Source organism: Rousettus aegyptiacus, unplaced genomic scaffold (genome assembly GCF_014176215.1).
Source record: "Rousettus aegyptiacus isolate mRouAeg1 unplaced genomic scaffold, mRouAeg1.p scaffold_m13_p_9, whole genome shotgun sequence".
Taxonomy (NCBI): Eukaryota; Metazoa; Chordata; class Mammalia; order Chiroptera; family Pteropodidae; genus Rousettus; species Rousettus aegyptiacus.
Genome location: NW_023416312.1, coordinates 16,965,255 through 16,990,948, shown reverse-complemented (window position 1 = coordinate 16,990,948; position 25,694 = coordinate 16,965,255). Strand labels below are relative to the sequence as shown.

At 35.4% G+C, this 25,694-nt stretch overlaps 1 protein-coding gene across 10 annotated transcripts in view; it reads left to right on the top strand.

The window, feature by feature from the left end:
• Positions 1 to 25,694, top strand: part of DMD (dystrophin) — a 2,254,165-nt gene that overhangs the window by 1,952,931 nt on the left and 275,540 nt on the right. The gene's annotated exons all lie outside the window — the stretch shown is intronic.

Genomic DNA, 25,694 nt, shown 5'->3' with positions numbered 1-25,694 from the left:
TGTTAAATAAAGTAATTCATATAGAGTTTTTTGTATAGTACCTGGCTTCTAGTAAGAACTCAGAAAATGTAATCGTAGAGGAGGTATGTCTATGTGTTTCCTATGTGAAGGACACCATGTTCTACCTCCCAGACTCTAAAATTGGTTTAACCACAGAATGAGAGAATTGTTTTCTCTCCTTTTCCAATTTCATAGGATGCATAATGTATGCTGCTGAGGACAGAGAAAAAAAACTGGGTTTAAAAATATTTTCCTTCAGTGTTTTAATGAGAAAAAAATGATAAACCAGATTACTTTTCCAATTGACAGCCCATTTAGGAGTGTGATTGAAAGTTCTGTTAAAGTATTGCTAGATCTTTAATAAAAACAAGTTTCAAATTCAAGACCTTTTGAGATCTCGTATAATTTAATTTTTGTTGTGACGAATGGTCTTGAAATATTTATATGATAGAATGTTATAAGTGGCATTGACTAAAGAAAAACAATATAGTTAAGTGATGCATTCCTAGATCTACTTACTTTATAGCGGTTAAGTAGTATTAAAATCTTATTAGTTTCATCTTTAGTATGTTTTTTTCATTTTAAGCATAAATAAGGAAAGTAATAAATGTCCAAGGAAAACCAATGACCATATTTGTTTCATTCAAGCATTCTTGAACTATATCTTAATATTTCTTTTAGAGAGCTGAATGCCACATATGCTTTCAGAGTGTACAAGATTTGTGATGGCATGTAAATTTACAAACAAGGTCAGAAAATTATGACTGATAGAAAAGTTTTTTTAAAAAAATCAGTGCTAAGTGATCCATTATAGCTTACACTATTTATTTAGATATAAAGCATGAGAAAATATTAATAGCTTAATTTCTATCCAATCTTTAAAGTAAGTAAGGACTTGGATATAAATATAAGGAAGTACATGAAAGGAGACAGCGTGATATAGTAAAAAGAGCACCGAGTGACTATTAGAAGGCCTAACCTCAAATTGAAGCTTAGCTGTTATTCGACCATATTATCTTAGGAAAGCCATTTAACCTCTCAGCTTCAATCCCTTCATTTGTAAAATGAGAGTCCATTTTCTCTAAGGTCACATCTAGTTCAATCCTATGATTATGTATCTGGATATCGGGGGTGGGAGGAGATACAGATATGACAAAATTTAGTTTAGGATCAATGGAGTTGCTCCCTCTATTCATAATACAGATGTAGTTTGTTGGGATTATGTTCTTTTTTCTATAATTATAGCTTTTAAATGCCTCATCCCCAAACCCACATATACCCAGTCTTTTCATATTAAATGGTTCAATCAGGTTGTGGTATATGCTCTTATGGCAAATTTCACATGTTGATATTTTTGAACATGACCTTAAGGATATGCTTAAAAAGTATCAGAAAGCTGATAAATCCAAGGTTTTGGTTTGCACATAACTGAGTCAAGTTGATTCCATTATTTTCTTTGACCATAATTCTAACCATTCTGCTGCATTATAAATGGAGTCCCATTCAGAAAGTGAACAAAGCAAGAAATGAAGTTCACAACAAACTTTATCCCTGTTACTGGAAGAATAATTCATGTCCTGTCAAGAACATTTTACATTTAGAAGAATGTGAGACTAAAACATTACCCAGCTTCTAGGGAGGGAAGTGTAAGCATACCATCATTAGGACATCATATTTCTAAAAAATAAAGAATTTAGTCACTTATAGAGCTGTCAGTTACAAAAATCATGATAAAAAATAAGTACAAGTCCATCTTTGCTTTTATGTCTGCTAAAACAAAGAAAATCAAGAAATAAAGAGTTAGAGTAGTGGGAAGGCAGATATAAACCTAAGAAAAAGAGTCTTAAATTTGGACAAAATAGCATAGTAGAAGAACTAGAGTTACATACTACCAGGCTGTGTCCACTATCAGAATATCCTTGGTTTAGTTACATCATTCATTAATTTTTATTTTAAAAGAAAACCATGCCATTTTGTTTCAGTTGTATGTGATAAGTCAAAATTATAGAAACAGATGAACCATGTAGATATGAATATCAACGGCTGAGTTACAATTTATCTGCACCTAGAAATAGAGTATATGGAGAGTTCTGTATTTATTTTGAATCCACAAGTAGAAGTATAGAGACATTGGTTTGTATTTGAAACCCTCTGTGAAAATAAATCATATTTTCTCCCTCAGAATGGGCACATTGGTATGGATGTTTCTATTAAACCACTTGACAATGTGTTTGTGGCGTAGGAAACATTCCTTGTAGTTACAAAGAGTTTTCATGTACATTATCTCATTTAATCCTCATAACATTATGATTTTGTGTTATGATTATGTATTATCACCATTCCCATTGACAAGTAAGAAAACTGAGACTTAGAAACATTAATTGTGACACAATCACAGTCCCATAGCTAATAAATATCAGTTAAGATCTGAATCAGATCTTCTAAACTGCAACTTCCATGCTCTTTTTGTTTCTTCTTCTCAAAGTCCCATTAAGTTTGTACTTAACAAAGTCATATTTTAAAGTTATTTGGGGCAACACAGGTATGAAATACTTTATTTTTCATGCTTCCCCTTACAAGGAGATTTGACTTTGGGTAGTGAACACACAATGCAATGTACAGATGATGTATTATCAGATTGTACACTTGAAACCTATATAATTTCATTAACCAATGTCACCCCAATAAATTTAATAAAGATAAAAAACAAAATAAAATAAATAAAATTTCAAAATAAAATATTTTTTAAAATAAGTGATCCTCAGGGATATTAACTTTGAACTTTTTCTTTTACAAACCAATGTATAATGAGCCCAGTTCAGTGTACCCCTTAAAATCACACCTGTAGTTTCAAATATAAAATTATAAAGTATTATATTCTTGTGCTTTGTCTCTAGAACTCAGCAATTGTACTAAAATCAACCAAAAGTAATTTGAATGAATTTTCTCTTAAAGTTGAACCAGTAGTAATATTTGATCCAGTAGAAATGAATATCAAAACCAAACAGAAGAAATTTAAAGTAATGATAAACCTTTCAAATTTTGAAGCGATGCACACATTTAATGGCATAGTCATGCTCTTTATTCACCAAGCACAAGTACTATAGAAAAAGCTCTACTTTAGGAAATTACTGCTAGGGAATGTTCTCATTTCTCTGTATCACAAGTAAACCCACAAATAGCAACAGAAGCTGCAATTACACTTTAATAATAAAGAGTACATGCTTGATTGACTATAAGACATATGGGATGTAATCACTTGATAAATATTGAATATGAAGACATTTACAGGTATGAAATTCTTTAAATATGTTTAAGAACAGTATCATGAATAATGTATATTTTTAAAGGTTTCCTAAGATTCTTCCAAAGTCATGCAGACAGTTGTATACTCCCTCTTCACATCTTTGTGGTAACTTTCTGTCACAGGGATATAGACCTTCTCCTTTTCTATGTTCTATTCCTTCTTTTATTCTTTCCTTCTTGTTTCGTTCAACCAGTGCTGATTGAGCATCTACTGTATAGCAAGCAGACATTGTAATCATTGTATCTGACCCAGGGGCATACTGACCAAAATTCCCTTTACTGCTGATGCCATTTTAAGCAAAATTTTACAGGTGGATTTTCTTTTATTAGTTCCATAATGGCACACCCTCTTTCCCTTTCTCCATGTTATAAACAAACAAACAAACAATGCTTTTATAACACTAACAATACAAAAATAGTACCTTTTCAGATCTCTGGTTTACAAATTCTTCAATAATTTCTAAATTGGGGAATTTGGTCTACATAATCAGATTAGTGAGATCCGTGGAAGGACATGGGATCATATTTATCTGACCAATAGAAATATTTGCATGGCTTCATTTTTAAAAAATTAAACAAGATTTTTAATTTAAAAAAATTAAAATTCCAACAGAGCAACTTCTGCTCCTTACTTTGATGAGATAGGTTTATGAAGCAGGCATATGTATACATGTTTGTTCTCATCATCACTGAGCACAGGATTTGATCTCTTTAATTGTGTTGATGGAGTTTGATCATTTTCCTCACACTCTTTTTTTTTCCCCCCCCTAAGGATCTTGTACTAATAATTTTGCATTATGAGGTCCCTTCTAGGCAGGGAGCCTAGGTGAGCTATACCATCTTTAATACAAATAATGTGGACCTATTATTAACTGAGGGTGAGGAGAGAACATCCAATTTCCTTCATTTCAGTGCTGCTAAGGGTTGATTCGCTTAGCATGTCCTTCTTTGACTTTTCCCTTAACAAGACCAAAACTGATTCCACTTTGATTAGACCATGGAACTTGGGAGAAAATGATGAGTCTGAGGCCATTCTCAAAGGAAATATGTTTTCCTACATCAGTGGTTCTCAAATGTTAGTGAGCATCAGCATCACCTGGAAAACTTATTAAAACACAGATCACTGGGCTTCACTATCAGAAGTTCTGACTCAGAAGGTCATGGATGAGGCCTGCGATTCTGCATTTCTAACAGGTTCCCAAGTGAGGGTGTTGCTGCTGATCTGGGGACCACACTATAAGAACCATTGTCCTACAGGAAGCACTTGCCAGGCACAGCCAGACTTAAAAGATTAGATAGATATAGATATAGATATAGATATAGATATAGATATAGATATAGATATAGATATAGATATAGATATAGATATAGATATAGATATAGATATATAGATATAGATATACATATATATATATAAACTTCTATAAGACACTTTGGGAAGTTTCAAGTCAGAATGTGAAAAATAAGTATAATGCCATGTTGATAGTTCTATATTAGAGGAGTGTTACTGTGCTAAGCGAACATGTAGACCCAAGCACTTAAGTTGTCTTTGAGGCAGAAAAAGGAGGATGAAGGAAAACTTTTAGTAGATTCCTAGTAACACAGTTTGTTGCTATGTGGATTTATAAATATAAATCAGTAAATGTTAATATGGATAAATATAATAAACAATGTAAATGCAGATTTATATTTAGTATATTTCAAGTCACCTGATCTAGAATTAAGCTGTCCAGTATGGTAGCTACATGTGGATTCTGAGCCCTTAAATATAACCATTCCAAATTCAGATGCGTTATAAGTGTAATATACATATCAGGTTTCAAGGACTTCATACAAAAAAAAAGAATGTAAAATATCTCATTGATACTTTTATTTTGATTACCTGTCGAAGTGATGATATATATTTTTATATATTTGCTTAAGTAAAATATGTCATTAGAATTCATTTTAACCATTTCTTATTTATGATTTTCTGAACTTGGGTACTTTTTTTAAAATGAAAAAAGTGAGCCTGTCACTTCAAGTAAAACAACTGACAGTGTCCGTTTCTCTTTACTTTTTTAATGTATCTGCTAGAAAAATTTTAATGACATATGCAGCTTGCATTATATTGCAATTGGATTGTACTGGTCTAGAACATAGTTCTCAAAACCTAGCATGGATGAACTTTAGTTGCAGAGCTTGTTAAAACAACCCCAAGATACAGTAGGTATTAAATGAAGCCTGTGATTCTGCATGTCTGTCAAGCTCCCAGGAGATGCTGTTGATCTGTGACCACATATAAAAATTAGTTTCCAAACTTTGATCATAGAGTTTTATAGGGAAGTCTACAAATATGTTTTTGCATCAAGCATTGTCTATAACATAAATAGAAACTGTCTTTCTCATATACTACTTTTTTTTTTCAGAAACAAGTAAATGCAGTTGTATTACTAAACTCATGTTGATTTTTATCAGCCAGTCACTTTTTCTCAATTAGCAGATATTAAGTAGTACTTCTGTCATGTAGGGATCCTCTAACTCTTAGAATGTTAAGGAGAGATCCACAGGCTTGAAAAAAATGGAAGCCACTATACAAAACTATTGTGGTAATGTAAGAAAAATTACTCTAACACATTCTAGGTTATAGGTAGTGCATATAAAAAATTTCAGCTATAACATCTAGTTTGATGTGCCCACTGGTAGGAGTTTTTAAAAAGCTGAAGGAAAAGAAAATGAAAAAGAACAAAAAGGAAGGAGAATGTGTTTGTTTTAGAAAAGGTTAGGTCACAGAAGGATTTGTTGGTATTAGGAATAGAATGACCCATGAAGAAAGGACAATTAAGTTCTAGGAAAACATCTTTTCAGTAAGGAGAGAACAATCATTTATGCTTAACCTCAGCTCTGTTTAAAAATAAAAAGTGAACCGGGCCCTTTAAAGATTTGAAGGAACGTGTAAATCTAAATTCCCGGGATAGTTACAGCCCTTAAAACGCATAGAGTTCATAGTATCCTGTCGAGCTTAGGGACATTTTCCTCAGTCAGTGTGGTTTCCAGTATTTTTACAGCTAATTGCACTTTATTCAAAAGGAACGATACTGAAATTGCCTAGGTAACCTTGAAAGTAACTTGTTGCAAATGTTCCAGAGTCCTCCTCACACTAAAGAATAGTCTAGTTTTCAAGGACATTCTCTGCTTTTTAAAAGAGGCATCAGAATGTGTGGGACTACAGGGAGAAAAATTAATGATGTAAGGAATGTGACCAGAAAAAAATATATGAGGTACAAAATGAGAATGAAGCTAGTTAGAGTCAAAGAAATATTTATTAGTTGAAGAGAATGAAAGGCATATTAATTTTTTCAGAGATTTTATAAAGTGAACGAAAGTGATTATGAAATGTTAGTTAGATGACCAGATTGATTTTTATGCACTGCTTAATTTCTGATTTGTTTTAATCGGGAACTATTTTTGCTAGTTCTGAAGCTAGCTAGTATGGTAATCCATATAAATGTTTCATTATTGTTTTTATTTTTTGCTATATTTATTAGGGTCACAGTGGTTAATAACTATATAAGTTTGAGTGGACAATTCTATAACACATCATCTGCATACTGCATTGTGTGTTCACCACCCAAAGTCTAGTCTCCTTCCATCACCATATATTTGACCCCCTTTACCTTGTGATTATTGTTTTTAAAAATGTAATGTGTTCCTGTTACATGTGTTTAAACAGCAATTTTACATATGTATGTATTTCTTTTAGTTTCTTGAAATCTCTAATTTAATTTATTATGAGTATTTAAAATGCCATAATGGTTATGTTTTCTTTTTCTTCTTCCTTATTCCACACCTGACATTTGCCCTTTTCTCAAATTTCTCACTACTTTATTCTTTTAAGTGTCCTTTTCTCTCCAGTCTGACCTCTCTCCTTCACTGCAGCCTGACCCCGCCCCACCCTTTCTTCTACATTTGTTTGCCCTGCTTTGTTTTCTTCTTTGCTTTTCCCACTGTCCTGCTGCGTGTGAAACACTCCACTAGCAGCTGCTCACATTTCCCATGCTACGTCATACACAGCACTCAAAGAGCTGCTGTTCTCACATTTCCCCCAGGAAGACCTCCCCCCCCTGCCCTGCCCTCCCCCCACCCTGCCATCCCTGCACATTCCTCTAGAAATAACTCCTTTTCAGACCATATGAAAAGCTGAATGTTAAAGCCACTCTGTAAGTAAGACTGTAAAATAGCTGATGAAATTCAGAAATGACATTTTTAAAGGTCAGTACCACAGTGAATTTTAAATTAGTACAGTTTATCTTAATATTTCTTTATTCTTATAAATTCTATAATGTATTTAAAATAATTATGATTATGATCTAAGTTCTCCCCTCAATTTATGTATTAATTCCAAAGGCAAATGATATGTGGTTGAAAATATAATAAATTAGAAAGTGATTATAATGTTAGAAATACAGTTTCTTTACGCAGGGCCATACTTTATTGGGCCAAGGCAATTGCACAATAGAGATTTGAGAAGAATTGATTTTATTGAATATTATACATTACTGAAATGAAGAAGGAGTACTTAACTAGCACTTACTGTATGCCATTCATTATTCTAAGCGCTTTTACATGTACTAACACTTTTAAGACTCACAATCACCCAATGAGGTAGATAAGATTTTTATCCTCTTTTTACAAATGAGTAAATGAGGATCAAGGAGGTTAGGTGGCTTGCCTGAGGTCACATAGTTGGTAAATTAGAGTTAGGATTTGAACCCGGGAATTTTGGCTGGGGAACTTCTCAGAAGTACTAACTGCACAGTAATACCTCTCTGATATAATTAGATTGGCATGACGATATTTCCTCTTAATTTACAATCCAGCCCTTTAAACAAAAAGTATAACTTCCTCCTCACACTTATTAATTTGTCAGGAATCACCTGCATCAAGAGTTTAGGAAATGTAAATTTGAGGGAGGATGATTATATGAATCTCAGACCACAATCTCAGGAATAGCCTATTTAACCCAGAGCCTGAATCATCCACAGATTACAAAGGAGAATCTCATCTGTGGGACCAGGAGAGTTTAATCATTAAACTCTTCCTGAAATGAGTAAAACTAGTCCTACATTCAATAAGTATTTTTCTGGTACCTACCATCTGCCAGACTGTTAGATACTAGGGATGCAGTCACAGAAAGACCAGACACAGTCTCTGCCCTGATGGAGGTTATAGTTTCTTAAGAAGACAGACACTTAGTTTTAAAATTCCCTCATATAATAAGTACAAATTGTGTTACATGTAATAAAAGAAAATGCAGGGCATATAGCCAGGACCCATGTATGTGTGCATTCGTGCGTGTACATGTTGCGGTGAGGGTGAGAAACAGAGAAGGCTGATCAGAAAGGCTTCCCAGAGAAAGTGGTCTTCCAGAAAACACTTAAAAGGATGGAGACAAGTCAATTAAGTGACTTTTCTATACATCTGTAGCTTTTATTTTAAATGGCCTGAAGCTTGGGACTAACAAACTAGAGTAGTAATATTCCAGTATGTAAATTTAGTAAGTAGAAATCATGTGTGGTAATGGACTGCAGAGTTAACATATAATTAAGTCACATCAAAGGAAGATTTTCTATCAGTTTCTATCATGGACAGCATCCTCTCTGTCTTCTTCATGGCACCTAGGAAAATCTCTAGCTATGTGTTTGTTAGCTTATTTATGAAAAGTCTGTCTCCCCAACCTGAATGTCAGCCCCATGAGGACAGAAGCCCTGAATACTCGGCAGTATCTTTTACATAGTAGGCATTCAGAAATATTTCTTGAATTTCTGAATGTATGAAATTAAGTAAAAAATGTTATTGAAAACTGTAAAATAAGTGGAAAGTTATACCATAAGGGAAACAATTAGTAAACAAAACTATCATTTCTGAAGAAATAATAGTCATATCTTGATCTATGGATTAATGAAGTTAACCAATGCTTAAATAATTTTCCAAAAGTTCCAAAAAAGAAAAATAACTAGTCAAAAATTAATATGCATCCTTTACTTTGTGGTGAACATAGTTTACTCATATTCTAAGCCTTTATCAACAATTAATGATCTATGGGCTCTGGCAACATGGAATATACTTCATGTTACCTTTGGAGGAAAATGAGATAAAATAGATTCCCCTCCCTCCTTTTTTATTGAGTTATAATTGATGTGTAGCATTATATTTATTTCAGATATACGGTGTAATGGTTCTATATTTGTATATATTGTGAAATGATCACCACAACGTCTAGTTAGCATTCATCACCATACCCAGCTACAATTTTTTTTCTTGTGATGAGAACTTTTAAGATCTACTCTTTAAGCAACTTTCAAAAATACAATACAGTATTATTAATTACAGTCACCATGCTGTGTATTATATCCCCATGACTTCTTTTATAACTTAAAGTATGTACCTTTTGACCCCTTTCACCCATTTCACCCCCACCTCTGGCAACCACCAGTTTGTTCTCTGTATCTATAAGCTCGGGTGTTTGGGGTTTTTCAGTGGGGGCGGGGGTTGTTTTAAATTTCACATATAAGTGAAATCATATGGTATTTGCTTTCTCTATCTGATTTCATTCAGCATAATGCTTCTAGGTCCATCCGCATTGTTGCAAATGACAAGGTTTTGTTCTTCTTATGGCTGAATAATATTTCATTATGTCTGTGTGTGTGTTTCACATTTTCTTTATTCATTCATCCATTAGTGGATACTTACATTGTTTCTATATCTTGGCCATTGTAGTTAATGTTGCAATGAACATGGGGGTGCACATGTTTTTTTCAAATTAGTGTTTTTGTACCTTCCCCTTTTTATAACCACTCTCTTAAGGTATAATTAACACATGAATATTTAAAATGTACAATTGGATAAGTTCAGTATGTGTGTGTGTGTATATCTGAGAAATCTTTCCACATTCAAACTAGTGAACATATCCATACCCCCAAAAATATTCTCAAACCCCTCCACTGCCTCCGAGCACCACTAATCTACTTTCTATCACTGTAGATGAATTTTCATTTCCTCGTTTTATATAAATTGGATGTACATTATACACTCCTTTTCGGACTCATTTCTTTCAGTCAGCATAATTATCTTGAGATTTATCCATGTTCTTACACATATCAATAGTTTATCTCTGTTCGTTGCTGAGTAGTATTCCATTATATAGAAATACTCCAATTTGTTTATTTCTTCACCTTTCAGTGGACTTTTGGGCTGTTTCTAGTTTGGAGCTATTATAAATAAAGCTGCTATGGACATTCACATACATGTCTTTGAATGAACTTATATTTTCATTTCTCTTGAGTAAATAAATGCCTAGGACAGGGATAACTATATAGTAGGAATATGTTTAACTTCTTAAGAAACTGTCAAACTGTTTTCCAAAGCAGTTTACCATTTCGCAACCCCATTAGCACTGTATGAGAGCTCCAGTTTCTTTGCGTCCTATATAAAATTTGATATGGTCAATCTTTAAATTTTAGCCATTTCAATAGGTAAATAGTGATATCTCCTTGTGATTTTAATTTGCATTTCCCTAATGATTAATGATGTAGCTATTTCAGCTTTCATATAATTAATGCTGGCATAATGTAAATTTTTTCATCTTTTTACTTTTACCCTATTTGTATGTTTATATTTAATGTGCAATTTTTGTAGACAACATATAATCAGATTTTGCTTTTTAAAAAATCCAATCTGGCAATCTTCTTTAATTGGGTATATTTAGACCATTTATATTTAATGCGATTATTGATGCATTTAGGTGTAAACCTATCATCAGGTTGTTGTTTTTGTTTTGTCCCATTTTGTTCTTTGTTTGCTTGTTCCTCTTTTTCTGTCTTTATTTAGATTAATTGGAATTAATGAATCCATTCTGTCTCCTGTGTTAGCATATTAGCTATAACTCTTTGTTAAAATGTTAGTGGTTGCTTTAGGGTTTATAGTACACATCTTTAAGTTATCACGGTGTACCTTCAAGTACTGTTAGACAACTTCACATATGGTATAAAACCTTTTGATAATATATTTCTCTTGTTTTGTGGTGAAGAGGGAAAACTTTTTCATTGCAAACAGCTCAATCGTGATACAGCTTGGCTGTGGAATAGCATGGCTGAGGAGCAGCTCAATGGTGTTATAGGTCAATTATGAAACAGCATGCTATGAGGTGGCCCTGTGTCGAGGCCCCTATCTTGCTAGACAGCTCTGCTCTGCCTGCCCTGCTTCACCTGATGAGCTCTGCTCTCCTCCATCAATAATATATTTCTATTTCTCCTTTTCCAAACTATTTACTATTGTTTAATCCTTGGAGATCTTTTAAGGTGGATGAAAATAGACTGACACTCAATCTAGGGCTAATTATTCCCCACTACTGAGGCAAGATCCTACTGCATACTCTACCAATGCCCTGTGAGTCATGTTTCCATTATGACTGGTAGGGAATAGACACAGCTCCCTGCCATGTGTGAGTTCTGGAGACTGTTACCTCTAATCCTTTCTGGTGATTCTTTCCCAGCCCTCAGGAGTTTCCTCACACACGTGCTAATCAGTTGCCAGCTGAATACTTGACAGAGACCCTCTATATATCTTCAGCATTCTGTCTCTGTGCAGCTCTCTCCTCTCTAGGTTTCTGTCCTCTGAACTCTAGCTACCTTATCCTTTCCAGACTTAGTTTCAACTCAGGGAGTCTTCCAGGTTCCCCCTGGGTTATTCTTCCCTGTGCTGTGGATTGGAAACTTACTTAAAGTAGCAAGCTAGGACAATCCTAGGCCTCGCCTCATGTGTATTCCATTTCTCAAGGGTCACTATCTTTCCTTGCTCAATGTCCATTACCTTACACTCCATCAGTACACTGATTTTGTCTGTTTTGGTTATTCCAAAATAAAGAATAAAATTGGTCCTTATTACTCCATCTTGTTCAGTAGTAGTAGTCCCAAAACAGCTTTTGAAGCAATGTTTTTATTTTTTTCTTCTTGATTTGGCGATCATATGCCAAGAATATGGGAGGTAAACAGGTAATCAGCTGATAATGTACAATCTTTCAGAAACAGAGATGCTGTTATTCATTTGACCAGCACATACTTGTTTTACTCACACTAGTGGTAATTGCCTTGCACTGTTTCCATCATCTTTTTTGCCTACTTGTATTTTAGGTCTTTGCCTTTGCAATCAAGTTGGCTAACACTGAGGCCTTAGTGAATACCTAAGAAACCTGGTCAGGGCCTAAAGCCAAGACTATGTAACAAGGTGCTCCAAGCATGAATTAGCTGATGTTACACCTGCTAAATTTACTTTTAAAACAGCTGAATACGTCAGTGTGTTTCATTGCTTTAAAAATGTCTATTTTTAATTACCAAATATTTAAATATGCTTAACTTCACACTTCAGCAATCATTCTTTAAAAAGTTCTATTTAATTGTTTTAGCGCCATATCATTTAATGACCAATGGACTACCATGTGGAAGTTTTATTTTAGGAAAGATGGCCTATTTAAGTTGTACCACCCATAAATTCAGGGGATTTTCGTGCTTAAAGTCCAGAAGTCCAACCTTTGATTTTACAAAGACAGCACATGCTATGCCATAGTTCACACAGCTAGTTAATAATGGAACTGACACCAAAAAAACTTGCTCTGTATTCTTCTCACATACCCTTCAGTTTTACTCTAAAAAAGGCATCCTTCAGTCTAAATTTTCTATATCCTAAAATATTTTTAAAAAGAAATTACCCAAATCCCACCAGTCTTGCAAGGTCCATGTAAAACAACGAGATAAAGACTGAAAGCCCTTCAGAAGCTATGAAATGCTATAAAAATGTAAGCTTTATTATTAGAACTGCAGTTCATTTCTGTGAAACCTTTCTAAACTTTTTCACTTTTCTGAGCTTGATTATGCAGTATCTATTCTAATACATTTGTTCTTCCTTTATCAGAAGAATTTAATCCTTTCTACCCTTTTGGGTTGTAAAAAAAAGGACTCTCTTCTTTTCTAAAACCTATTGAGATTTTATAGTACACATCTAGTGCATTCCCACTAAATATATGTTGAATGTGATTGAACCAAATTTCTTTCCAGATGTGTAGAGGGGGAAATAACTATTCTGATCCTGAAAAGAAAAGGTACTTCCAAAGATTAGATGGGGTAACTCTTGCTCCTCTAGAACTACAATGAAATTGTTTTAATTTGCCTTATATGCAATTGATGCAGCATATCTGTATCCCTTTGTTAAAATTGAGCAGATTTCCAGGTTAATGTAATAATTTCTAACAATAGCTTCCTATACTGGCAGGGAAAAAAAAAGACATAAGAACATAGTCATGAACTTCAGATTTTTTCCCCCCACTTTATCATTCCTTTTTCTGAATTAGAGTTTACATTTATTTCCTCTCGACTTAGTCTTTCTAAACATTCACTTCTGTTTCTATCAATATTTACTGAACTACCTCTTAATGTACTTTCTTTTTGTAACACAAACACACACACACATACACACACACAACGCAAATGTGGGTGGCTTACTATATGTGATACTTAGGAAATACAAAAAGATTTTGAATTGCTACAAACAATAAGGAACTTTAATTCTCAGGCATAACTTCCCCATTAGACACTTAAACTTTAGGGGCAATAAAGTTATCCATAGGGCTACAGCCATGGCACTGTACTTGGAAATTCTAAAATTAGCCTCTAAATTAAGTCCATGATTCATCATGTATCTCAGTATATTGCTGTGCCATACATAGAATTTTCCTTTCGGAGTCACCTTTCCTGTTTCCGAATGCTACCTGTCTGCTGAGTATACTCTGTTAAACCCTCTCCTTCTCCACTGGTAGTGGTCCCTTTACTGCTGGGCAAATTAGATGCTGATCCAGGTCACTGAAGCTTCTTTTCCAGCCTTTTCTGCTCCTATGCCAAGCATGAGAGTTTTCTGCTAGTTGTCAGGATCTATCTCTGGGAAAGTGGGACGAGTTGTCAATTGTCCTCTGTTACACAGGCGTACCAAAGGCATGTTGTTTAGTCGCCAGTTTTCAGTGGAGACACTATTATTTCCCATCCCTCAAATATACTCCCTCTATTCTGTGCACATGCACCCTTTTCCCTGGCTAGTGAAGACCTGACTTGTTCAGGATCAACCCTCCTCCAGGGAACCATGTGCCTTGAGGAAGGCCTCAGCCCTAGGGAATTAATCATGACAGTACTGAGCTATTTCATGGTGAGCTGGATGTCATGGTCTCCTTGCCAAGGATTGAACATGGGCATTTTATGCAATCGCAAACAGTAAGATACAGAGGGAAGTCTTCGAGAGGAACGTTTGAGAAAGGTTTTCCTTTCCCAGGGAAGTAAACTGACGTTCTTTTTCTCTTGGACACTAAGCCTACCTCTTCTCTCTACCTGGAATGCTCTTCCCTCAGATATCTGTGTGAGTAACTGTCATTTTCTTCAAGTCTCAACTTTTTAAAGAAATCTTGAAAATTAATCACAAAATTAATCTATTTAAACAGCAACCTGCCCTACCTCTCCCTTTTCTGGCATCTCAATTCAATCCCCCTTACCTAGTTATGGCAGTTCTTCTACAAAGATGTTCCCCACCACCACCAAACAAGCCTCCAGGAAACCTTGGGTAGTCTCCTCCCACACTGAATCTTGGCTTGATCACTTGGAACAGTAGGGAAAGTGACCTCCTATGAAAGAAATCTAACTACTGTAAAGCCATCATGCTGTGAGGGACTCTAAGCTAGCATGTGGAGAAGTTGCATAAAAAGACAGAAATGTTTGGCCAGTCCCCAGCTGTTGCAGCCATCCCATGCAAGGCAGCAGATATACAAGCCAAAATACCATCTGGAATGTCCATCCAAGTCGAACCTTTGGAGCCCTCCAGGTCCAGTTGCCATCTGACTGCAAACACACAAAAGACACCCAGCTGAACAGAGTCAACTCACAGAACCAGGAACAATAGTGATAATTTTTTGTTTTAAGCCACTAAGTTATAGGGTGGCAATGATAAGAACATCTGATCTGCTTGTCCGTTTTTTCTCCTTTCCATAACACTAATAACCTACTACAGAATTAACATATTTAATATGCTTTTTTTATTGTCTGTCTCCCGCCATGAGAAAGTAAGCTTCATGAAGCCAGGAATCTTGTCTGTTTTGTTACTGTAGCCAAAACACATAAGAACAGTTTCCTAGCCTGGTCAATATTTGTTGAATGAATGATACGGAACTTGAGCAGCCATTTGATGAGTGTGTGGCAAGTTCACCTAAGGATGACAGAATTGAAAGATGGGAGGAACCTGAGTCCTAATGAGGCCATTGTGTTTCTGAGTTACCCAGTCCTGGAGCAGCCTTGCCTCCACACTTGTTGACTATTCAAGCCATTTCATGCTGGGTTTTCTTGCAGCAGAAAACATTCCATCTGGCACATAGTCTTTCAGGTCATTCTAATTTGCAGCCATAGAACTTAGACATGACTGAACCAGAGGATGAATCCACCATGATGTTTGCAAAACCACTTTTCTTGATGACTGAGGTTTTCCTATTGAGTGAGGCACCTAATTTATAATATTCTTTCCTTAGGCCTTCTCCTAAGAGACTTCTTTGGTTTCCCTGCAATAGATATCTGGAGAGCCACCAGTTTCTTAAAAATGACTGTAATACACTTTTAGATATGTAACTTCAGAAATAGTTGCAGCTTGAGCCTTCTCTCAGTCCCCATGATATATTCTGCCCATCCCACTAATTTGTCACACTCATCTAAATGTTCACACTTAAGCCAGCGCCCATACCACATAGCAAAAATCAAACATCATTCATTGCTCTCCCACTTGCAATGAATCATATAAAACTGGCAAAACAAGCAAGTAAATTGTCACTATTTGGTTAATGCTTGTGTCCAGAGATCACTTTTGCTTGAAATTCAGTTCAGTACCTTTTAAGTGACTACATTATGCTAGACACTCTATTTGGTAGTAGGGACAAAGATGTTAATGACACAAACTCCCTTCAGGGATGACTGATAACAAACTACAAACAATATTGTAAGGGCAGTACTAGATATTTCAGGGGGGAAAAAAACTGATATTAACATGCAGAACAGTTAGCAATTAATTTTTCCCCTGAGATAATACTTGAGCTTAGACTTGGAAAATAAGTAGGGTTTCAAAAGTTGGAGAAAAAGGTTTTTTTTGTTTTTTGTTGTTGTTGTTGTTTTTGGAAGAAGAGACAGTATAAACAAAGGCTTAGCAGTCTGGGAAAATTTGACATAACCTAAGTTAGTTAGAAGTTTGCAGTGAATGAGGTGCAGGGTACATGGCAAGGAGGATAGCTAGAGGCAAAATAAGTAATATCTAAGCAAATGAAGTACTTGTAATTAGGGAAGAGGAGACATAATTAAATATTTTCCTCAAATCACCTTTTGACTTTTTACATTTGTCTCTGATAAGGAAACTCTATTACATTAAGATGATTTTTACCTTTTTAGCTATTTTGGCCTGAGCAAACAAGGAATAGAAAGTTTTTAATGTAAAATAGTCATTCAACCTGAAAGAACATTGATGATTTCAGACCATTTAATGTTAAATATTTTAGAGTCCTAGATTATTTCCCTTTGGATGAGCAGAAATATTTTCTTTAGACTTTGAAAACAAATGTTTAGTTTTTAATAGACTAATTGCTGCTGCTTTCATGCCACTTTCATGGACATCAGAAGGTTCAAGTTCAGCAGATAGGAATCTGGATTCTGAGAATATAGTCTAAGAGTTAAGGAGTGCATGATTACTTTCATAATTACTTGAGAGGGCTCCTGAAATCCCAGTGGGGTTGATGGGGCCCCCAGATAGCAAGGGTCAAGCATGTAGAAGAGGTTAGGAATTCAGACTGGAGCTATGGTGGGGTAAACAGGTTTTGAATATAAAAGATTAGGAATTCAAGTTGACAGTTACAGAATTCAAGTTACAGAAGTTAATTCAAGTTACAGAAATGTAAACCTCACTTGAAGTCAAAGGCTCTCCAAGCTACGATTTCATAATATATTCGCCAAAGCAAGAGCTTGTGCCTATTTACCTATGTGGTTTTGAAGGATGGGGATTGCAGACAGTGTGTTAGTTAGAATGATTTCAGCAACCAATAACAGAATGTCTGACTTAAAGGGCCTTATATTTGTTTTTCCCAAACTTTTCTGGTCATAAGAAACACCAGGGGTACTTGATTAAATTACTAATTCTCAAGTCCATTCACTGACAAGTATGAGTCAATAAGTTTCAGAATCTATATGTTTAAAATAAACCCCGATTGAATCAAGCAAGTTTTGAAAATGCTATTTTAAATAATGGAGACATCCTATGATCTAGCACAGTGGTTCCCAAACATTAGCATGCATCAGAATCAACTGGAGGACTTGTTAAGGTACAGGCTAATGGGCTCCACCCAGGGTTTCTGATTCAGTAGGTCTAGAGTAAGTAAGGTTGAGATTCTGCATTTCTAGTGAGTTCCTAGGTGATGCTGATACTGCTGTGGTCAGGAACCACACATTAAGAACCACTGGGCTAACACGAATGGAAGTCTGGAACTGGCTAATTCGTCAAATAAACTATATTAAGACTATATCAAGTTCAGTTTTTCCAGGGTTCTCTTGATTTTTGCCTCATGATCCAAAGATAGCTTCCCACAGCACCAAGCAACATATCTTCACACAACAATGTCCTCAGACAACAAAGGCAAGAAGGAAATAAGATACATGGATAACTCTGTGTGAGATGTGTGTGTGTATGTGTGTGTGAGAAGAATTTCTCAGAAGCTCTCCAGTAGATTCCTCCTTATATCTCAGCCAGAACTGAGTGTCACTGTACCCCTTTAAACCAAACACTAGCTACAAGGAATGGGATTACTGTGATTAGTTTAGACTAGATTTTCATTCTTCCTCCAGCGCTGGGTCCATTGATGCCCAATAGGTGGTATAATTGAGATTCTTTATCAAAAAATAAGAAGCGAATAACATTAGGTAGGCAAATAGCTGGGGATATCGCAAATGGGTTCTGAAACTAGCGATTATTAACAGGTTCAGGGTGGAAAATATTAATATGAATACTAGTAAATAATATATGATATTAGCTTTGTCATTACCATTTGCCTCAGACTAATAGACACATGAAGAATTTGACCCTGCATATTGGGGGAAAAGTGCCCTTTCAAAGCTCACTGTATACATGTAGCCACCTTGCTTGTATTATTCCTGTATATAGAATTCCAAGCTGTCCCTTCAGGTAATGAAATTTAGACAAGTTGGAACCTGTATAACAGCAAATCAATATTGAAGTTATAGGCAAAGCCTATGCTTGTAGAAACTAACACATAGGATAGAAAGACTTCGTGACCAAAATTTAACAAATTCCACATTTATTAGTATCCAACAGAAAAAGAAAATGTATAATGGTGTGTCTTTTTATGTTTACATTTTTGTCCTCATTCATTCCCATGTTTTGTGGTTTTGTTTGTTTGTTTGTTTTTATTTGTTTGTTTGTTTTAACAAACACAAAATTCAGCTATGGCCCCTATACCCATGGCCAATGTAAAGTGGAAAACTGAGTTGTTTATTTGGGCCTCATGTCATCCAAAGACTTCATTAAAAAATACATAAAAGGTTTTCCTGAATTATAAGGAAATTTTCCTAAGTCTTCTGCATTCTTTCTATAGTGGAAAACAGTGACTAATGGAGACTATCTCCTGTTTTATGTTTGTTTCCTTTCAGAAACTAGCTGTTGTTAAGAAAATTGATAACTTTAAAAGAGGAGCTGAGCTAAGGTGACAAATATATTTCCTGTTGGTCAATATCTAAAACTGTTTATTACATTTTTTTTTACTACAACTTCGAGTGGCAAGTTTGCACTTCATACAGCACAATTGATGTCTGCCACATCTGTAGGCCCATCCAGCCTGGCAAGGTTGTTGCTTTTAATGCCACAGTCTTGTGTCCAGAGACCGAGAAGCTGGATTTCAAAGATCGTAGTTGATTTTGCTGAGCACACCATATTCCATAATCATTAAGTTATAGTTAGGACATAGCATCCAGCCCCTCTCCCCCTCACCTTGTCTGAGAGAAGTGTGTGCCAAGACCATGCAACTCCATTAAAATCCACATCTACAGAGACATTTCCCTTCACTGGGACATGGGAATTGCACATGGGGCAAAATTGTGTGTGATAAGCAAAAAAATGGAAGCTTCCAAAGCACTGTAGAATCACTGATAATTTTAGTACACGTAAACATACAGCAAATTTAATGACAGCATTTTCCCACCGATTCCTTTAGTTGTAATTTTTTGTTGTTGTTCTGAGCCAACTGCCTGGAAAATAGCAAAAGATGTCGTAGAGACTCTGCCGGCAGAGGGTGCAGTTACCATTTGTGCATAAGGTCTCCCACACTACGCCCCGGGGGCTGCATTCGCTATTTGATTCTCACATTCCCAACACAAGGGTGGGACTGCTCTACAGATACTTTACTGTCTTCTCAGATTGAAGCAGGCACTGGTTTGCCAGCAACTTTTGGTGGCTGTTTTTTGAAGACCCTTCAACTAACAGATGTTTGTTTTTGGCTCCATATCTACATTCTTTGAAAGCTGGTGAATCAAATTGCTGACATTCAGACAACACTAATTCCTATATCCAGGGAGCCTAATTTACCATCCCTGAGATCCTGATTCCTGGTGTTCATGGGTTTAAAAACCATTTCAGTGACACAATATAAGAATGGGCTTGGGAGATGCAGTGCTGTCTCCACTAAAGATAATCACATTTTATAAACATCTGCGTCATTACTGGTATGATTCATCTCTAAGCTGTATACAGCTGTGTTTCCAGTTTCAATTAACAATCCCTTAATTGCATATCCATCTCATGTTACTAATTTAGTTAATTTATTCATAATTAAGAGTATTCTGTTTTCTACTAAGGTTTGTCGAGCTCAGAACATTATAAAGAGAAATATTTTAAGGCAGTATCTCTGAGGGATTTTGTTTCTTATAATCACATCACAGTAAAATGTCATTCATGTGCCCAAAGGAAGATGAATTGCTAAGGGATTTTTTCCCCAATAAAACAAGAAACCATGGGAAGCTGAAATATGTTATGTTTTTAAACCAAGTTAAATGCTATGTATTTGTTCTTTTCTTTCTCCTTTCCTGACATCCTCTCAAAAAAATTATCATTTGATTTGGATTATTATTTAAGTATCACGGCAAATACAGTCACCAGTGCAGATAAAACTGCCATTACCCTGTCAGGTAATGATGTCTTAAAATCTAAGCTATAAAATCTGTACATTTCAGAGGACATTAAGATCACAAATTTTAAAATTGCTAAACTCTAAGCAAGTGGAATATATCCTTGTGGAAAGCGGAAGGCAGATGAACATGATACCAGACAGTTAATTCATTTTAGTTTGACCTTCTCTAGAAAAAATGCATATACCCTTGCAGGAAGGGTCTTACCTGTGTCAATATATGTGTCTGTGTGTCATTAAAAGCAGCAAAGAAAAAAAAATTAAGTTACCAACTTGGTTTAGTGTCCAGGAACTACCACGTGTAGCCTTGACCTATCTTTAAGCTTGAAAAAGTCTCGTAACTATCCAATAGTCTGTAGATTCTACACAATAGAAATAGCAAGCCACTTTTGCCTTGCATGAATTCAACTAAAATTAAAAATCTACCATCACTAACCCCTCTTCTACTCTGGCAGTTTCCTTGACCCTCAGGAAACCATATATATTATTCACATATTCTTCCATGAATTCAATCCTTTATTACCTATCGATCTACTACATATCTAATTCACTTATGTATCCACGAGTTCAATCATTCACTACCTACTTTACTTGAACCCCCACTATATTTCTAGCATTGCACGAGGTACTGGGGGTCACACAATTATCAAAAACAGTCATGATTTCTACTTTCATGACGCTTTCTGTCTGAAGATAGAATGAGACATAACTCAAACAATCATATAAGTAAATGCAAAATTGCATTGCTTTGTGAAGCCAAAAAGATACACAATGCTAAATACTTTTATAACCACCTAATAAGGCATATAGATGATTCTTAATTAAAGACAATTGAGAGCTTTGAGCCATGTTTCTGTTTTCCCTTAACTAGTTTCAATTTGTGACAGAGTATAAATTGTTTATATCACTATAAGGGGTAGGGTCTGAGTGTCAGGAACAGGTGATACTGGTGACTCCTAACATACTTTTCAAAGTAATTGATGAAAAGAAATGTTTGGTAGAGTATATATCTTATCCTAATCCTTTTAATTCTGAGCTCTTCTACGTTTTTTTTTCTTTAATTTTAATTTATATCTGAAAAAGGCAAGACACAAGAACAGGAAAAAATGTTATAAACTGACAGTGGCAATAACATTTATTTTACCATTTAGCCATTGGCCGTCAACATTAACTTAAAATTTAGGCATGGGGGCAATATAAAACTTTCAACATTTCTGAATGTTTACCCTCATCTCCACAATGCTTTTTTTCCTGTGTTGTTACAGCTTTATTTTTTTTTGCGTGTTCATTTTAACATCTTAAATTTGAGTTAAATGAAGAGTAGGAAATTAAAACTATTAGTAGCTATATGTTTCCCAAGGTTTATGACAATTTTAAGTAATGATTTAACCTATTTTATAGGTCTCTAGTCTTTAAGATAAATTTTTTTCTCAGTTATTGTATAGAATAAAAAGTTTTGAAACCAGAAAAGACTAAGGGTAATCTAGGCCAGGGTCCCCAACCTTTTTGGCACCAGGGACCAGTGCTCCTATGAGAATCTAATGCCTGATGATCTGAGGTGGAGCTGAGGTGGTGATGCTAGTGCTGGGGAGCCACCGCACATACAGATGAGGCTTCACTCCCTCTCTGCTCATCATCTTCTGTGTGGCCCTGCTTCTAACGGGCCACAGACCAGTATTGGTCTAAGGCCCAGGAGTTAGGGACCCCTGATCTGTGCCACAGCCCTTAGTTTATAAATTAGGAAATAGATTCTGGATGACTTAGACACAATATTCTCATTTGTTAAAATAAAGGTCAGAATTCGGAACCAATTTAACACTCTTTTTCTTCATCATGTTTTTTTTCCCTTATAGAAAATAAAGATGAATCCTGTTCAAGAATTTATGGTTTATCTGAAAGTGAAACATTTCTATCTACATCGTATTTTGCACTTTTGCAATAGTAACTAATTTTGAGAGTAATTTTCTGATGATATCTTTACATTTACTTTACTTGAATCTTGTTTATCTAGATACACTAAAATCTGCATCTAATAATTGATAGAAATATGAAATTTAAAAATACAAGTAATCATTTTTGTTATTTTCTGATATTTTACATTATTAAAACCCACCTAGAAAAAATAACTGAGTTTAAATAAGTTTTCTCGTTTTTCCTAAAATCATGGACTAAAAATGTGACATTTAGTTTTTATATCTTATTCGCTTAATTCATTTCAAAGCTTGTTTTACCCACTATTATTTTGTGGTTTTATAAAATATTTCTGTGTATCCACCAAAAGAACCTCTTGGAAAAGAAAGTAAATATCACACCTGAAAAATAGATGAGCATTTTTCATGATCTCTTCAAGGGGAGGGGAACTGAAAGGCAACCCCAAATAGAAACTGAACTCTGCTCCTTGCTATGAATGACATTTCTCCACTGCACAGTCTGAATAGTAATACTGGCCACCTACTCACCTATTTCACAACAGTAATATAGTTCCAGGATTCATGCTTTAATGTTGCACGATGGTCCATGTTTTGAACAGGAAGAATGTCAAGGGAGATGAAATTGGGTTTGAATTTTTGGATTTCAGGTGGTGCTGGTTGGGAACAGGGCACTGATCTCAAGTTGAGTTAAGCAAGAGAAGTCAGCTGATGGCTGCAATCAGATAGGTCTCTTGGTAAAGCTAGAGAGCCATTCCTCAGATAAATATTCATGTCTACAGGGCAAGGCTACAACCATAAATCCCTAATGACAGCAGTTATAAGGTACAAGAGAGGTGTGTATCAGCAACTTACAACTTGACTTCATTATATTTTACATGTGAACACTAATAGAAATGAGAATCGTAGGTACCACAGCGGCCCAGGCCTTTGTTACCTTGCTTTCCTGGAACACAATGAGCAAAATTGCATACCACTGCATTTCTCTGACAATAGAGGCAATGAAACTAAGTTCTTTCTCATTGATGTCAAGTGGGACGTTTGCTTTGGATCAACTCTCTACTTAAGGGGATGATGATGTAAACCTTTCCTGACAATCATTATCTGTCATTCAGTTAAAAGTGTTTACTCTTGAGAAAGAGGCAGTAGACAAAAGTAACATAGAATCTGGTCCTAGGTTTTCCATTAATTGATTCTAGACATATACATGCAATTTAATCCATCTTACTAAAAACTGACCAATTTCTAGCGTGTCCATATGTTTCTGTGATTCTATAGAAAGTGCTTTCTCTTGGTGGTTTATCAAGAAAAATTTCTGAAGTTTTCCATCTTCGTTGAGCTTATTCTCTAAAACAAATAAATTATTTTCTAATTTTTTTCCCCACAGAGCAAGGCAGCATAAATAAATTAAGCAGCAAAACAATAGTATACTTTTATTCAACCTTCTAGAAAACACCAGGTTTTTAAAAAAGTTTTAGACTTTTTGCAGGCAATATTGTTGTTAAAAAGGAAAAGAAAAGACTAGGTTAACTTGGTAATGACAGAATAAAGGAGGAAATAAGAGGAAGAAAGAGAGAGGCAACAAATATTAGTGGATACCAACCATAAAGACTTGCAAGCTCTGAGAAAATAAAAAATGAGAAAAGGTAGGCCTAGTAATAGCATAATCCACTCTCAGATCGCACCTCTGTTTTCCTATATCCATTGTCTTGGTCCTAGCACCATGTTGATGCTGCTGTTCTATAAGCCATGCCAACGGACACATTGGGTCATTTACTCTGGCTCTACCTTGAGATTGCAAAATGAGTAGAGAGCCCCAGGATCTGCTCCACTCTGAGGTCTTTTTCCATTTAACCAGGTCATGAGCATTTATTAAGCAGCTCTTGTATACATCACATTGCTCCAGATCAGCTTTCCCTAGACTGCTGTTCTATATAACAGAAAAAAGTTTCCTGCTCTCATGGAGCCTTAGAATCTAGCTCTAGGGATGGGTTCAACATCTTTATTACATAAGTATTTCATTCCTATTGTAATAAGTCCCAGAAAGGAGAAAAACAGTATGCTAACAGAGAGTTTAATGGCAGGACCTGACCTGGTCTTCTAGGTCAAGAAGGTGTCCTGGGGAAGTGATATTTTACACACACACACACACACACACACACACACACACACGCATAGATGCAGAATGTATTCCGAGTGTCTATGATAAATGCTTTTCTTACTATAAAGTCATGGTCAAAATTTGAAAACTATTGTTCTCAGATTTCCAAGGAAAGTAGGGATTGTGTGATCTTTTTATCATATGCCTCCCCCAAAAGTGTCTAGTACAGAAGTCAGTGCTGAGCAACTACCTAATAACTGATACCGCCTCAGTCATCCCTGAAAGCAGAAGGCCTTGTATTCACTGGACGAAAGCTAAAGGTTTGAGACGTTTGCATGAGTATGTGCATAGGCCTGCACCTGATATTCAAAGCATGTTACAACACCTCTTTTCAGATAAACTAATGGTTACCTCTCAATGGAATCATTTGTCAATCAAGTTCTCATGCTTTTGTAAATAAAGAAAAGGAATTGGGGACATATAAGTGTTGGAACCTTTGTATGTATAGACCACACTTTGCTTATCCATTCATCAGTCCAAGTACATTTGGGCTGCTTCCAGGTTTTAGCTATTGTTAATAATGCTGAAATGAATGTGGGGGTACAAATATATCTTTAAGACCCTGCTTTTAATTCTTTTGGGCATATACCCAAAATTGGAATTGCTGGATGATATGATAATTATATTTTTAATTTTTCGAGGATCTGCTATACTGTTTTCCACAGCAACTGTACTATTTTACATTTCCACCAACAAACAGTGCACAGAAGTTTCGGTTTCTCCACATCCTCACCAACACTTGTTATTTTCTGGTATTTTGATGTTTGCCATCTAAATAGGACAGAAATTCTGACATGTTCTACAACATGGATGAAACTGGAGGACATTTTGCTAAGTGAAATAAGCCAGTCACAAAAACATAAATATAATATGATTCCACTTATATGAGGTACTTAGAGTAGTCAAAATCACAGAGGCAGAAAGTAGAATGTTGGTTGCCAGGGTCTAGGAAGGAGTTATTGTTCAATGGATGAAGAGTTTTAGTCTTACCTGATTAAGAAAGAGATGC